This window comes from Octopus sinensis, linkage group LG5, assembly GCF_006345805.1.
Source record: "Octopus sinensis linkage group LG5, ASM634580v1, whole genome shotgun sequence".
Taxonomy (NCBI): Eukaryota; Metazoa; Mollusca; class Cephalopoda; order Octopoda; family Octopodidae; genus Octopus; species Octopus sinensis.
In genome coordinates this window covers 46,959,615-46,974,315 of record NC_043001.1, presented here as the reverse complement: position 1 = coordinate 46,974,315, position 14,701 = coordinate 46,959,615, and the positions used below count along the sequence as shown (strand labels likewise).

The 14,701-nt window shown below is 37.1% G+C and overlaps 1 long non-coding RNA gene across 1 annotated transcript; it reads left to right on the top strand.

Moving 5' to 3' along the window:
* The first annotated feature begins 5,996 nt into the window (after window positions 1-5,996).
* On the top strand, window positions 5,997-14,018 carry LOC118763660. The gene is made up of 3 exons (XR_004999429.1): window positions 5,997-6,011; window positions 6,646-6,651; window positions 13,587-14,018. It is a non-coding gene; the product is annotated as an uncharacterized LOC118763660 (long non-coding RNA).
* Window positions 14,019-14,701: the final 683 nt, after the last annotated feature.

Below are 14,701 nucleotides of genomic sequence, written 5' to 3'. Positions count from 1 at the left end.
ATTCCTCAAGGCAGAGCCCCATTATGGTCACAGTCTAATGAGTGAAACAAACAACAGATAAGAGATAAAAGATGACAGAAAACGTTACAACAACAGCAGATAAATATGATTTCCAATGAACCTGTTGACATCAGCCTGAGTACACTTGGACTTCACTTATTCAAGTCACTTAGTTAATCTTATCTTATTATATAACATGCACTCTAAATTTCCATGCAATGAGGGTGGCTTCTACAGGTTACCTCCTGATCCACAAAGACATAAAATCTATTCAATTACCCTTATAAAATTTACCCTAAAAATACTTGGCCCCAAGATTTATATTCTGCTACACTTTAAATTCTATCTCTTGCAATAAGGTTTTTATCAATCCTATTTTATAGCTAAAGTGTCATTCTTAGATTCACCAAAATTTCTCCTAAAAAGCAAATTCATCTTAATGGGTCACTTTTAACTAACATTAACCCCTTACATTCACACATTTTGCCACATACAACTGGACATGTGAATGTTAAAGCAATGATGATGAGGAGGTTGATGACAAACCCCAGCTGCATTAACAGATAACAAATAAATATAAAAATCCTTCCAAGAAATGAACCCAATAATTATTCATCATGCCTCACGGAGGCAAAGTGGCAAGAGTTCCTTTCAAGCATTGGGCCTCACAAAGGCAAAGTGGCTGAATTCCTTTTGAGTGTTGGGCCTCATGAAGGCAGTGACCGAGACCTTTGACATTATGTCATGCTTGAGAAGAAGACCCATCAAGCCAAGCAAAGTCGCAATTGTGGCAGATACCAGTGTCACACAAATGGGCATGTAAATGCACACCAGTGTCATGCAAATGGCACTTGTGCCAGTGGCACATAAAAGCACTCATTACACTCTTAGAGTGGTTGGCATTAGGAAGGGCATCCAACCATAGAAAAACATGCCAAATCAGACTAAAGTCTGGTGCAGCCTTCCGGCATGCCAGCCCAAGTCAAACTGTCCAACCCATGCCAGCAAGGACAATAGACGTTAAATGATAATGATGATGCAACTACCTTTTCCGCCTCTCTCTCTTTCCTTCTTTCTCACACTTTCTCTCTCATACGGACTCTTCTCTGTCAGCTTCTCTCTCTCTATCTCTCTTATATACACACTGTCTATATGGTTAAACACGTTAAGGAGCGGTGTTCTAAATGCTGTATGCAAAAAAGTTTTGAATTAATGAAAATCTCCCTCTTAACTAGAGGTAGAAAACAAATGCATAGTGGCAATTCTTAACAACTCGTAAAAGGAAAAGGACTATGATATAAAGAAATGAGGAAGTTATTTCTTGAAGTTAATTTACATGCTTTGAGGAAATTATGATCTTTGCCAACAAGGGACATCTATGCACGTGTTTCAGTTTTTTAAACAGTATCAGCATAGCATACTCTACACAGGCTTCCTTGATCAATTTCCAAAGGTTTTTGTTATTTAAAAAAAAGTGTTACAATTTTTGACCAGATCCACACCTCGCAGCAGAAGTATTAAAGACTGATCCTTCTGGTTGTGTAAAGCACTCATAGCAGTGTCATGTAAAAGCGCCTGTGCAACGATGCATAAAAGTGCTTGTGCTGCAACACATAAAAGCGCCCTTGTTAGTGCCTTGTGAAAGTATCCAGCACACTCTGTAAAGTGGTTGGCATTAGAAAGGGCATACAGCCCTAGAAACCATGCCAAATCAGACTGGACTCTGGTACAGCCCCACCAACACCCCCACCCCCACCCCGACTTGCCAGCTCTGATAACACCATCCAACCTTATGCCAACATGGACAACGGATGTGAAATCAAAGAAGTTAGGGGAAATTATTCATGTGGCCCATAGAAGTTATTTCCCTTAGTACTGTCGGCCTATGTCTGTGTATGTCTCTTTCTCTTTTTCTCTCTCTTTCTCTCTCTCTCTCTTTCTCTTTTCCTCTCTTCACAGTTAAGTATTAAAATCTAAACCAGCAGCAATTCATTTTCTGCTATATTATTTAGCCAGCTTGTCATTTTGTTATTCATAAACCATGTATATCATCATTGGATTTATTTCATATTCACATATACCACAATGCAGTAACGCCAAAAGGCTATACGGCAAGGCTTCATGTGTAGCATTCCTCCCACACTTCATATATACAAACAAAAGCAGAGAATAAACACTGTTTAGTGCACAATGAATAAATATATATAGCGTTAGGAAGGGCATCCAGCCGTATAAACATTGCCAGATCAGACTGGGCTTGGTGCAGCCTTCTGGCTTCCCAGATCCCAGTTGAACCGTCCAACTCATGCTAGCATGGAAAGCGGACGCTAAACGATGATGATGATGATATATATATATATATATATATATATATATTGGTTCCTGTGCAGGTGGCACATAAAAACCACCATTTGAGTGTGGCCGTTGCCAGTACCGCCTGACTGGCCCTCATGCCGGTGGCACTTAAAAGCACCTACTACACTCTCAGAGTGGTTGACGTTAAGAAATGCATCCAGCTGTAGAAACTCTGCCAGATCAGATTGGAGCCCGGTGCAGCCATCTGGTTCGCCAGACCTCAGTCAAATCGTCCAACCCATGCTAGCATGGAAAGCAGACGTTAAACGATGATGATGATGATGATATATATACATATATATATGTATATATATATATATATATATATATATATATTAGAAAATTTTTTCCATCTTTAGCCTTTATGTTAACAAATAGTCATATTTCATATGTGTGTGTCTAAGATAGGTGAGCCTGGGCATGAGCATATGCTCCTCTTGTATCGTCTTCAGGACTAACATCTATGAATATATCAAGCCCCTTGCATTGTTAGAAGCCATTTAATTATTGAGTCATTCATTTTCGTGTTCAGGAGGAAAGCATGTAAAACTGTATCATGTTTTTTTTTATTTAGTTAATCCATATAAGTGACTCAAAATGCTGCACTGTTCATGCATTTAATATTTCATATTAAAGATTGGTGTTGACTTTGTCTTTTATCCTTTTAGGGATCAATAAAATAAATACTAGCTGAATACTGGGGTTGATGTAATTGATTTACCCACTTCTCTAAATAAAATTGCTGGGTTTGTGCCAAAATTTGAAACTGATATTTCATATTTGTGCTACATATACTGACAATTTGTTTCTGTTTTTCTTCTACATCATCAGTGAAAAGTAGTAGAACAATAAATAGTCAGTTAAATTATATATTCAAGCAGTGAATTAGAATAATTGCTATCATTTTAAATCAGGGAGAAAGGAAGAGAAAAACACTGAGATAGAGTTACACAAATCATAGGAATAATTTTGAATATAACTAGAAAAGCACTTGGAGAGCGCAGACCTCTGCCAAACCAGCAGGGGCAGCACTACGACGACGACAACAACTATCACCACCACCACCACCACCACTACCACCATATCACAATCACCACCACAACTATCCTACCACTATCACCACCACCACAACCACCAACATCATCAGCAGCATTGTTATTGCTTCCACTTCAACCACATACACCGTCATCAACATTATCATGACGGTTATCTTGACAGTCACTTTCACCACCACAACCAGTATAGCCACAACAATATCACCATCACACAACTAACACTATCATCAACACCACTATTACCACCATCACCTCAGCATCACACATCACACCACTCCTGTCACCATTATAACCACTAATACTAATTTATCCTCCTCCCATACTTATCTCGACCATCGTCATCATCAACACTGTCTCTGCTTTCACCACAATTACCGTCAAAACTACGATCACCACAATCAGTTTCTTTACATAGTTGAAAATCCATTAACCAATACTCATGGGACTGAGATTGTTGCAGGTTTTTGATTTTTCTAATTTTGGAGTGCTTTATTAAAAAAAAAATTGCATCTACAAAATGGAACAGTTTGAGGATAGAAACCAGGTCTAAACACAATAGCTTATAGACATACTCTGAATGTAGTTCTATATAAATTTTTAATAATTTTTTTCTATACTTAAGACCATCAGAAATGTTAAGATATCAGCCTCTGCTCACGTTGTCATGCTTTGCTTAAAAGGTTACAGCATAGATTAGATTACTTAGATAAGTTTTGGCCAAAGTTGACTCAGGCCATGTCTAATTTAATAGCACCGCCTGGAAGAGATAAACAGTCAGCTCTGGGGAACCATAGCCCATTCAAGCAGAGGGTTATTGTTTTCAGAGACATATCTGGGTGTGGGTGGTTTATCTGGTATTTGTTGGGGGTAATCATCTGGGATCATTTGAATGCTGTGAAGTCACTTTCCTCCTTTATGTGTATCTGGCACGATGTTGAAGAGAGCAGGGCCAATTGAGGTGAAATAGTTCTGTCATAGTGTTGTGATATGACACGAACATTTCTGTAGTGGACGGATGGCACAGGGACTAAGCCTCGGACAAATCTGAAAGATGGGCAATGTTGATGGAATATTTTCCACATCATACAGATGATATAGAGCTCACAGCGGCGATGGAGGGAGCAAAGCCTGAGCTTTTTGAGTCAATACCAATAGTTAAGCCTTGTCATGTCAGCCTCCACAGACCTCTGCCAAGCAGCTCATTTTAAGATAGATATGCAAGTAAAATTACTAATAAAGAAACGAAAATAAACTTTGGAAACAGCAACGCCACCATAGGTTACCTGCAAACGATGAACGTGTTTTCAAGGGAGATAATCAAAGAATGTAACTAATACTTCATGTAAAGTAAATAAAACAAATGAAAAATCCTTCAAGAATCCATAAAAATTCCCGGCTGACTACCAAAATTTCATCATCTGTTCTTTGTGTCATTACCAACTTTTCTTGCAAGTTTTATCAAATACTGTTCACAACTTTCTGAGTTATTTTGCACACAGTCGGACAGGGATTGCCTGAAAAGTTCATAGGCTGACCAAGAGACTTTCATTAAATGTGGATCAAATAAGATTAGCTTTTCCACATAGTCCCCCTTATAGTTCACACACTTCTTCCATCAATGTTGCAGTGCTTGAATCCCATTGCTGAAGAAGCTTTCATGTTGTTGGTCAACAGCAGATTCACATCATCATCATCATGGTGATACTGGCTCCCAGCCAAGTGTTTTTTCATGTTGAGGAACAGATGATAGTCAGAGGAGGCCAAATCAGAAAATAGGGAGGCTGATCAAACAGTTCAAAGACACAGTCAGTTACAGCAGCCACTGAAATCAAGAACTTGTCTCTGCCTCAAAGTAAGGAAGCCAACACTCATCTTGAGTTAAGAAACCAGCTGGATCTACCTGAAACAATGTCAGATTTTCCTGTGATGTAATCAACCTGGTGTGCTTTAGATCAGGTGCTAGAAGATGTGGCACTCACCAAATAGAAATCTTCATAATGCCAAGCTCATTGTGCAGAATATTCTCAGTTCTCTTATGGGATATGCTAATAGCACTGGCTATTTGATTTATAGTCAATTACTGGTCATCCATCACCATGTGGTGAACACAATCAACGTTTTCCTCAGTGGTAGCAATTGCAGAACATCCAAAACTTGGGTCATCTTCAAGACTCTCCATTCCCTCTTAAATTCAGCTGCTCTCTTTTACACTGTAGATAAAGCTGGAGTGGCATCCTCTTATGTATCAACTATGTCAGCTTCAATGTCCTCGAGGGCTAAACCCTTTTACTGCAGGTACATGATAACACCATGATGCCAAATTTTGTTGATTTTTCAAGAGAAATCATTACTAGTTACTTTTGAAGTCTTCTTTGAATAGTTTACCTCGAAAGAAGGAGATGGCTTTGAATCCAATTGAGAGACTGGATTATAATAAAGGGATAGAAATAGGTGTCTTGCTATAGAGGTGGTACTTTTCCAGTAGGAAAAGAAAAGAGAGATAGATTAATAGAGAAACAGACAGACAAAGTGAGAGAGAGAGAGAAAGAAAGAGAGAGGGGGAGAGGGAGAGGGAGAGAGAGAGAGAGAGAGAGAACAAATGTCATCATGATATTTAAACTGAAATATTTTGGTTCCTCACTTCTTGAAAACTGTTTATTTTTCAGATCATGGAAATCATAAAATTCTGTTTCTTAGCAATGACTTATAAGTTTATTTAGAATAATTCCCACCACCTCTCTTATCCTCTCTCTTCCCCTTCTCTTTATCTCTGAGAGAGAGAGAGAGTTGTTTGTGTGTCAATATATTTTAGAGCTATAATTGTTTGGGAAATAACATGAAGTTAAAATTAGAAAAATTATGTCATAGAAGTGTTATTTAGCCTCAACACATAGTTTGCTCCTATATAAAAAGTGAAATTTTTCCAAATTTTTTCATATTTTCTGTGCTATGAAAGCCCTTTCAACTGAGAAAAAAAACTTCATATGTCAATTGAAGGGTCTGTCTCTAGTCTCTATCAGATTCCTCTTCTTTTCATGGCAATAGAATTTGTCCTAACTTTTAACTTTATCACAGTAAATGCTAACATGAACATGCTTTGTGACAGTGTCCACATATTTCTTGGATGACATTATTAACTATTCATTCCCAACCCATCCTTGAGGAAACTGCGGCAGATAACTACTTTTAGTGCTGATGGTCACTTCTGTTGATTTCAAAGTATGAATGTTCGGAGGAAAGGGTTAAATGAAGAAAAAAAAAACAGAAAGAAGGTGGGATAAGATTGAAAATAAAAGAAGTTGCATCTGTTAGCAATGGGTGTATAAATGTAACTTGAGTCCAGGTATGAAGTAATTTGAGTCCAGGTATGAAGTAGTTTGAGTCCAAGTGTGAAGTCACAATAGGAACACTGATGATTTTGATTTTGCCTGGAATTGAACAAATTTGTCTGTTGATTGCAGGATATAACTCTTTTATTGTTCTGTTTCTTCAACTGAAAAATTGTTTTATGGCATCATGTCACATTTTATGCCATGCAGACCAGTCGAGGCAATGACTTTCCCAAGATGTCAAATTAAGCTCTAGAGATTTTAGTGATTGCTTCAAGTTAGCCTTATACCTAACAATGGGTCTTTCTTTACTGCAATATCCCTGTACTTGTTGGCCATACAAAAGAATTTTTTTAGAACATGATCATTTTTCCTTCAAACAGGATGTCTACCTGTCTGCTCTGAATTCTCAACTGCATGCTTTTGATAACAGAGGTATCACATTTTACTAAAATTTTGAAATTTGATATCACATCCTGTCATTTTATGTTACAGATATTGTGCAGACAGCACATGTGAAAGGTTTCAAGTTTCTTTATCTATCTGTAGTAAGGAGTTCCTGCTTCTTCCCTCATACAAAGAAAAAAATTTCTGAGACTATTAGTAATATTAATAGTAGTATTTCATGCATAAATAGGGTCAGGCATGACTGTTGGTAAGAAACTCACTTTGCAACTACATGGTTCTAGGTTCAAGTCTTGGGCCAATCAAAGCTTTGTGAGCAGATTTGATAGACGGAAACAGGAAGAAGCCCATGCATGCACGTTTGTGTGTGCTTGTGCGCGCGTGCATGTGTGTGTGAGTGTTTGTGCTTGTCTCCCACCACCACTTCACAACCAGCGATTGTGTGTTTATATCCCCATAACTTAGCAGTTTGGCAAACTGAGAATCATAGAATACATGCCAAGCTTATAAAAAATAAGTACTGGAGTCGATTCGTTCAACTAAAAGTTCTTCAAAGTGGTACTCCAGCATGGCCACAGTCTAACAACTGAAACAAGTAGGAGATAAAAAAATAAAAGATAAAATAAAACAGGCAGGAAATTGGAACAAAAGAAGAGAAAGACAGGAGTAAAAGGGAATAGAATCTAAACACAAAAGTAGACTGGCAAGTCTGAAGTTCAAATTGACAAAAGTTACTCACACACAAAAGTTGAACTGATTAAAATGTATATAAAAAAGTAATGCTTTATATAAACAAGGAGAGAGGCAAAAGATGTTACCAACTCCTATGTTTATAAAGTAATGAAATTATTGTTAACTGTGGTAAGAAGCATGCTTCCCAACCACATGGTTCTGGGTTCAGTCCCACTGCATGGCACATTGGGCGAGTGTCTTCTACTATAGTCTCAAGCTAGCCAAATCCTTGCGAGTAGATTTGGTAGATGAAAAGTGAAAGAAGCCCATTGTGTGTGTGTGTGTGTGTGCGAGCACGTGCGTGTGTGTGTGTGTGTGTGTGTGTGTGCTTTTGTCCCACCACCCATTACTGCCTGACAACCAGTGTTGGTGTATTTATGTCCCCACAACTTAGCAGTTCAGCAAAAGAGACAGAAGGAATAAGTACCAGGCTCGAAAAAAGTCCTGGAGTCAATTTGATCAACTAAAATTCTTCAAGGCAGTGCCCCAGCATGGCCGTAGTCAAATGACTGAAAGAAATAAAAGATGAAAGGAAATAAATAATGCAAAACAAAAAGTAAGAAAAAAAAATGAAGTATATAAAAACCTAACTAATGTAGAGAGAGACCAGGAATTCAAAATGTTTTGAAAGAATGGAAGATATGCAAGAGTTACTACATTTTGTTGTTGTTTGTCCACTTAACAGATATATTACTAAATGCATTCCAGCTAGTAAACTCTCAAACATTGCTTCCAGGTCCTAATTTTCAACTGTATCCTCTGTTTGTAAGATAGTAGGGTATAAAATTTGAGGTTGATTAGCTACTATTTCTACAAGGGTGAGCAACAACATAGTAGTTTCTTTGTTGGATTAAGATTTATGGGTTTTTAAAAGGTTAAAATGGCTCTCTCATAATGTAATTTATGTATGTGTGTGCATGTGCATGTGTGTGTGTAAGCCATTACATGCTTTATATGTATATATTTCAAACTATATTTTGAGAACTAGCTTGCGGCTAGCCACTGACAAAGAAAGAGTTTAACTTGGCTTTGCTAGTATACAATTGTCAAAATTTATACTGGGTCAATAATTTAATGCCTGGCTGAATCCTTTCAATTTCTACAGTAAAGGTTCTGCTTTAGTGCACCCAGTATACCTAAGTAGTTCTCTGAAAGAGCTAATATTTAGTAAAATTTAGTACTCTTACATCAGAATTAGGAAGAAACTAATCTTTTATTTTTGCCTTATTCATTTTTTTAATCCTTACAAATCTAACAGACTTCTTAAGGTTGATGTCATAGAGGGAGTATGTAAAAGCTAGGCTTTTCCTCCCCAAATTCATGGTGGTGCATTTGTTTACTGCTAGTTTGAGTCACCAGTCAGTAATCCATTGCTGCATTGTGTCCAGGTCTGATTGCAGGAAAATCTATTCTTTTTATATCAAGGTACAGATTGATGTCATCAGTGTATTTCAACACTGTAATATTCTTCAAGTTGGTATTTATATCATCAATATATGAAGCAAACAACAGGGATCCAAGAATAGATCTCTATGATACACCAGACATCGTCTCATTGGGTGTAGAGTGCTGTCCTAGAAACATGATTATCTTTTTAAGACTGAGAATGAAGGACTTCAGCCAGTTATATAGATCATTTTCATGCCCTTTGCAGAGAGTTTTGCCATAAGTCTTTTGTGTGGCACAGAATTGAAGGCTTTAGCAGTCAAAATAGATAATATCTACTCATGAGCTGTCATCAGTGATTCAGATGATATCTTCAAGAAACTTGATGAGTTAGCCACAGATGAAGTTACAGATAAATCCAAATTGTGAGGGTGGAATAAGGCTGTTAGAGTTCCAAAAGTTCCACAGTGTTTCTCTGACATAAGACTCGATCAGTTTGGTGATGCAGCTAGTAAAACTGATAGGACAGTACTTGATAGGTGCTGTGTGATCACCCTTTTTGAAGAGGGGAATGACATTGGCAATTTTCCATGCTTTAGTATGGCTTAGTTATCAAGGCAGAATTAGAAAAAGAATGAAATAAACAGCAGTTGATAGCTATGCCTTTTATTATTCATTAGTGGTAAGCAGGTAGAATTGTTAGCATTCTAGGTGGCAAGCTGGCAGAAACGTTAGCATGCCAGGCAAAATGCTTTGTGGTATTTCATCTGCCGCTGCATTCTGAGTTCAAATTCCGCCGAGGTCAACTTTGCCTTTCATCCTTTCCGGGTCGATAAATTAAGTACCAGTTATGCACTGGAGTTGATGTAATCAACTTAATCCTTTTGTCTATCCTTGTTTGTCCCCTCTATATTTAGCTCCTTGTGGGCAATAAAGAAATAAGAATTGTTAGCATACTAGGCGGCAAGCTGGCAGAAACGTTAGCATGCCAGGCAAAATGCTTTGTGGTATTTCGTCTGCCGCTGCATTCTGAGTTCAAATTCCGCCGAGGTCAACTTTGCCTTTCGTCCTTTCCAGGTCGATAAATTAAGTACGAGTTATGCACTGGAGTCGATGTAATCAACTTTTGTCTGTCCCCTCTATGTTTAGCTCCTTGTGGGCAATAAAGAAATATGAGTTGTTAGCATACTAGATAAGATGTTTAGTGGTTTTTCTTCCAGCTTTACATTCTGAATTCAAATACTACCAAGTTTGACTTTGCCTGTCATCCTTTTGAGGTCAATAAAATAAGCTCCAGTCAATCACTGGGGTTGATATAATTGACTAGCTGCCCCCTCAAAATTTCATGCTTTGTGTTTACAGTAGAAAGAACTATTAATTATCAATGAAATTAAGTATACAAGTCCAGTAAGAAAAAAACCTTTGTTAAAAAATTTCTCCCTCCAAATGAAAAACAATTTGTATAATGCATATGTACAAAAGTAATTGCTGTATGTGGACTTTGAATGCAGGTGTGCAATGTTAGTGTACAGGAATGATGGACCACAAATAAGATGAGGAAAGATGGGTGTAAGAGCATCAGATTTGAGAGATAATGCTACATTGGCAAGGCATGTTGTATGTTTGGAGGATGACATAGCACTGAGATACTCTAGGTAGAGGGAATATATGGAAGAATATCAATCCAAATATGGAATGAAGCAGGGAAGATTGATCTTGTGAAGTAGAGGACAAAGGAATGCAAGCTGTGCTGAAAAGAACTCATCCAACTCATGTAGAAACCATTCTTTGAACAGTTTTAGAATTCTTATTGCAATAATTTCATAACCTTTTTTTCAATCTTAACTAAATTTGACTTTGTTAGGGGGACTAAATAGGTAAACTGATATATGAAATAAAAATAATCTGCAGTCAATATTTGATTACTTTTTTTTTATATAATTGTCACTGTTCAAAGTAACCCCTGATTTGGGGTTATTTTGAACAGTAATGTTTTTTTTTTCCTTATGTTCAAAATTACTCTTATGCAGTACAACATTGAACAAAGAAACGAGTTATAAAAAAGTGTTTTTTTGTTAACAGATACAAAAGAAAAGTCAATGAACAGCTTTAAGTGTTATAGCACTAAAGAATATGTCACACAGTTATCAGTAGGTCACATTTTATATACCCCATTCTTGTTCAAGGTCAGGGAATCTTCGTACCCAGATCATCTGACAAGTTAACCTCGTTGTAGTTGAAGATGTAATTTGGAGAGATAAGTTTTCTATCAACTCTAAGAGTCACTTTCAAGTGCTGGAAGTACAAGGACACTTCTGTAGCACTTAAACATACTCCGGATCTTTTGATATTTTGGTACAGGCGTGATACTAATTGGGATTTGCTTCACTTTAAAAATGAATTAGCCCCATTTAGATGAAGGAAAATTGTTTTTAAATTGCATTACTGTGTGACCTTGAGCTGTGATGTAATTATGGACAAGAACTCTCAAATCCATAGCATCAAATGGAAACCCCCATTCTGCAACAGCTGTAATGTGAGCAACAAACACTGCTTCTTCTTTTTCACTGAACACTGAAAGGTGACCAGGTTGCCTGCTATGCTTATTGTTCAATCTATGACTCAGAGTTCTGACTGGCATTTTATAAACAACACTGGCTTTTCAAAGGGTAATTTTCTTTGCTTTAATATCTGTCACTGCTTTATCCAGACTCTTTTGATTATAGGATTTATAGCTTCGAGAGCCAGGTTTTCTATTATAAATTCTTGGCATAACTTTTTGGTTAATGCTAATCTCAATCCAAACTACAAGTTGATCCTAAAAAAAAAAGAATATAGTTTAAAGAATTAGACTTTGCAACAGATAGAAAAACTGATTCTGGTTATCAAGCCATTGTAAAAAATATGATAAATTTGCAGTTACACCTCATTAATTCTATGGGTGAAATATTGTTCATAAATAGGAAAAAACATTTAAAAATCTTAAATACCTAACTTATATTGGTCACTATTAGTTTGAACCATAGTAGCAGCTTGCTTACGGCTGGAAATAGCTATTCCGGTTATTTTGAACAACATTCAAAATAACTCCACTTGATAATCCAAGGATGGTGGGTGGGGCTATCATGTTATACAAGTTTTTACAAAGATACCAAAGTTATAAAAACACTTCAATAGAAAATTAACTAGTTATATAAACATCATGTTTTAACAAAAACTTGTATCTGTTATGCAAGAAGTGCTTTAGCTACTGACAAAAGTATTCATATTTTGCAAAAACGTTTGTTTTACTGGAATTTGAAGAAGCTGACAAATTTTTTCTTTGAGTGGATAATCAAAGTTATATTTATAAATTTTACTTTTTGTATTGAAATTATATTATCATAGAAATATAATTCTAAAGTTTAACAACACATTTAAACAATTCTGTAAAAATTTTAGTAACAAGCAATAAGAGGAAACAAAATATATTTTGTTCAAAGTTACCCAAGTGTTCAAAGTAACCTCTTTCATGGTATAGAAAAATAAACATAAAAAGCCAACAGTGGTAATCAGGATATATATTATTGTATTATTGTAACAGGATATTATATTATTGTAACAGACTGATGTGAGTGTACATCAGAGTTACTAAATGTAGTGGTAACATGCAAAGGGTCACCATATGTAGATAGTCAAAGGCAGGATGAAGCAGTGTAATAACAACATTGAAGAGGAAAGGAATAACATTTACAAATTTATTTGCCAATGGTGTTCAATAAAATATACATAATAGTGATTGACAATTGTAATGATGTGATGGCAGTTTGCTGATATTTGGTAGTGTGTATGCTGTGCATTCTGAGAGGAAGAAAGGGTGAGGATTACATTGTCATTTTCCATTCAGCCGATGCTATTGCTCCTGGTTAACGGCTGACACAGATAGAGATGTGTGCTCTCTATCAGCCGGTTGAACCAGAGAGGGCAAGAGAGAGATGATCTCAAATTATAGATGGTATGGCAAGGAAGTAGATCAAACCTAAAACAATAGACTGACCTTTCAGTGACTTGGAGGAGAAAGTGGTGGTCCTCCAAGCCATGTGCATGGACCATAAGAACTGGTAGGGGCAAGGGCTTGAGTTATTAATTCAAGCCACCCCAGAAGACTCCGAAAAAATTATAGAAACAGTCACTATGGAAGATGTAGTGCTGAGGGTTAAAGTGGAGGGCAGAATCCCTAGGTGTTACTAATGTGGCCAAAAGGGTCACATTAAGGTTGACTGCCCTTCACCACCCACTAACAAAAAGGGAACTGCACCTCTACCTCCACCAGAAATCATCACAGAACAAGAAGGATGGGGAAAAATAGAAAAGAAAAAGAAAAAGGAAGACACAAACTGGCAGTGTTGAGTCCCATCCCACACCCACCCAGAGCCCACTTTTCCACACTCTTTCTCTGCAACCACCAGTCCTTCCCCTAATCCGGGTAACATGGAAAAAACTTGTATGGACTCGTGGGTTTCCCAAAACTCACAATCCCCTCCCCATAAAATAAAAAAAAAAACAACAAAAAAACAAAGGAACAAAAGTATTAATTTTCTATGATCTAATGAATAAACAGTTGGTAGCTGAAATAAAGACTTTGGAAAGCATGAGATTGGTACAAAATCCCCATGCATTTATCTCTGGAGGTGTGTCTTCCACCTTCATCTTGGAAGTACGTCTTCCCCGGTGGGTGGGTAGGAACACTATCTCCTCGTTTTCGGCGGGGTTACAGAGTGCAATCTGGCAGTTGATGCATCCCTGAACAGCACCTCCACCATGCCATACTTCAGAGGAGGAATACTCAGACGAGCTCATACTATCAGTATAGGACATCCTGGAAACTATGCAGCCCCCTACAAAAGGGGAACAGCACAAAACAATTCAGCTGTAAACCAGTAAAACATATGGGCTTTAATGCCTTTTCAGTTTGGCTTTGAGCCATAATTTCTAATTTTTGACTCTCTGTCGAAAGTGTTCGAAATACAATCAAATTTTCCTTCTGACTCAACATGACATCCCGGGGTGGGGACACATTTACATTACTTCTATCCTTTTTGATAGTTCATTGAACCTTCCAACTTGTTTCAAAATAATATTTTTCTGATGGCTTTTAGCAACCTTTGCAAAGTTCATCTTATCAACATTATCAATAGCTCTAAGGAGTTTCTCTTCAGAGGAGAAATACTCAGATGAGCTCATACTATCAGTATAGGACATCCTGGAAGTTATGCAGCCCCTTACAAAAGGGAAACAGCACAAAGCAATTCAGCTGTAAACCAGCAATAATGCAATACAAAATAACACTATTTTTATAAAGATGTATTTGTGAGCATTACTATGTTCATGAAAAGTGAGCGTGTTCAAACCTTACATGCAATCCTTGTGTTTTCAAAAGAGAGTGGTGTTGTGAGTCAG